We start from the raw sequence: 2,862 nt of genomic DNA on the forward strand, positions 1-2,862 counted from the left end.
AACTTGAAATCAAAACTAAGCTTTTCAACAAAAAGGAGAATGCAAAATTTCTTAAATTATTATGAACAATATTGGTTGAATATCGTTAAACCTCATGGATTTTCTGTATATGGATTAACAAGACGTACTAACAACATTAGCGAGTCCTATAACGCCCAACTGAAACACAAAATTGGCATTCATCCTTGTGTTTGGGATTTTTATTGTAAGTTATTATAAAATTATATTTGAATTTTTGTTTGTAAAAAGTATTTGATAAAAATATTTTATTAATATGTAATATCAGAATTATCAAAATTATTCTCCCAATTACAAAATTCATAAATTGTTTTAATTGTTTCTAAATAGTGTTTCACATAACACGTACAAAAAATTATTAGTTTTCACTAAATATTTTGAAAACTGTAAGTCGTATGAAAAAAATGATATACATAAATTTTATAGCCTAACTAATTATGTACAGTTTAAATAAAAGTTTGTGTTGTGACCGATAGTTAAACAAGCAATTCCCAAATTTGGCTTATGGATGTGTAATTCTACTAGTTTGATCTCCATATTTATTAGCGTACTACTTTCTTCCTCTACCAACTATTACCTCCTTTAACAACCTTATTTTTTACACAATTTTTACTTAAAGTTAATTATCCCTTTGATAAACATTTAACATTTCACAAAAATCATTTTTTTCTAAGGTTTTATAAAAATACATCTGCACATAAAGTAATAGATCCATATAATAATTATCTTACTTATTTTACTCCTTTTACTTTTTTTTACTCTGGTGCTCCAGCATTTTCACTTTCTTTTTCTTTTTAATTACCCTATTTGACTCTAGCTTTTTAGAGTCAGTACTTTCATCTCTCATTCTCTTTTCTGTAAAGCTCCTCTTATGAATGTATTTATTTTATGATATTAAACAAAAATACAAGTTTAATTATCTAGTTTCCTAGTCTGAACAAAAAAGTTACAGAACTCCGACTAATCGATGCACTTTTGTCTGCTATACAATTACGATGCATGTGGAGCAGACGAGATCATTATTGTGATACTTCTAACATTTATTAATTAATGAATGCTGACAAAATCTCATGTTATGACTGACTTGTATAGATAAGTCATGACTCCTATAAAAATTATAACATTTATTCCTCTATAAATTCTATTGTTCAAGATATTTTATGAGAACAAAATATGATATTGTCTTTGGTTAAGTAGTGTACCTTTAGATAAAACGCTTTTACCACAATGATCGTTGGCAGAAATTCTCTTATCCCTTCCATCTTTATTCTCAGAGTGGACGATTAATCATACTCAGATTTATGTATATTATTTTCTTGATAAATTTTTTTTTGGTGAGTAATTTTAATTACGTGCATGTCCTGTATACTATATAATTAAAGCATTTAAATATTTTGTCTCATTACTAAAAAAAATTTATTATTTGAATAAATAAAACATAACACTCATGAAAATAAAAGAAATCTTTTTTCAAAAATACATTAAAATCATTTATATAATTTTGGCAAAAATTATGAAATAACAAAAAATTGCAAGAGCTGATGTTGCGAGACTCGAGCAAGGCTTAAAAATTAGTAGACATCCTTGTTATTCAACAATATACAAACACAAAAGATCACAACGGGATTTGTATTTTGTAATAGAATAATTTAATTTATATGAAAATTTATAACATATTTTACATAAACGTAATGAGAAAATAATGAAATCTAAGTTATTTATAAAAAATATGAACACTTTTAGCATGGAGACGATTGCATAACAAAGAAATAACCTTGGATAGTTTTTTGGTTATTGCTTCTAATCTTAAAGGTGATCTATGCTGTGGTAATCTTGCCGACAAAATAAATAACCAGGTCTTAGACATGAGTGAAGCAGACGAAAATGGTCGTGAATAAGTTAAATGCCTGGATGAATTTAGATTGGGTAAAAATTTGAGTATTATTTTCTACTACTAACGTTCATGTGTTAGCATGAAAAAAAAATATTATTGGAGTCTGTTTTAAGAATTAACAAATGATAAAGTTTATGCGCATTATGTAGAGATCAATCATTTTTTAATTATTATTGTGTTATGTAAGAACATGAAATATTTTTCTATAGAAAATTTAAAAAATATATTTTTTTTTTTATAAATAAATGCTATATAAGGTAAAATAATATTAGGCAAATAAGAGCGTTAAGTAACATCATACTATTTATTAGGCAATTTAAAACTTTTAGATTATTCATACCAAAAAAATTATTTTAAATACACAGATATAAATATTGATTATGATATCTCCGTTTTCCAAAATGATAATAAAGATAAAAATACTGATGTTGTAAGTATTGATGATTTAAATGAAAATGAATCTAATTCAAGTGACGAGCCCCAAGATAATAGTAAGAAAACAAACGTCTTTAAATCAATTAATAAATTTTAAATTTTTTGTATAGTTACTCTAAATTTTTAATAATTAATAACGAATACATTTTTAGAAAGATTTCTTAATCTTACATTTTTCATGTGCGAAAAAATTGTTCATTTTTTTATTGAATTTTTTAAGAATTACGGAAAAAATTATTTCGTCAAAATAAAAATTGACTTTATTTATTTACTTAACTTTACATGAAGAAATGACAATGACTTATTTAATTTTTTGGTTATAGGCTTCAATTGTTTCTAAAAAAATTTTATGACCATCAATTTTTCAATTATTTAATTTTTATTAAAACAGACCCTTTGATAAATCCATGATTTTATTGTTTATAACACGTAAATGACAATGTTATGTAAACAACCTTTTTTTACAAGAAAACTTTAGATCAACGTAGAAAAAATACCTTGTCAAGTAAAACGGA

The sequence above is a fragment of the Copidosoma floridanum genome, unplaced genomic scaffold (assembly GCF_036245765.1).
Source record: "Copidosoma floridanum isolate Cflo_tuat_1 unplaced genomic scaffold, Cflo_Japanese_pri ptg000018l, whole genome shotgun sequence".
NCBI lineage: Eukaryota > Metazoa > Arthropoda > Insecta > Hymenoptera > Encyrtidae > Copidosoma > Copidosoma floridanum.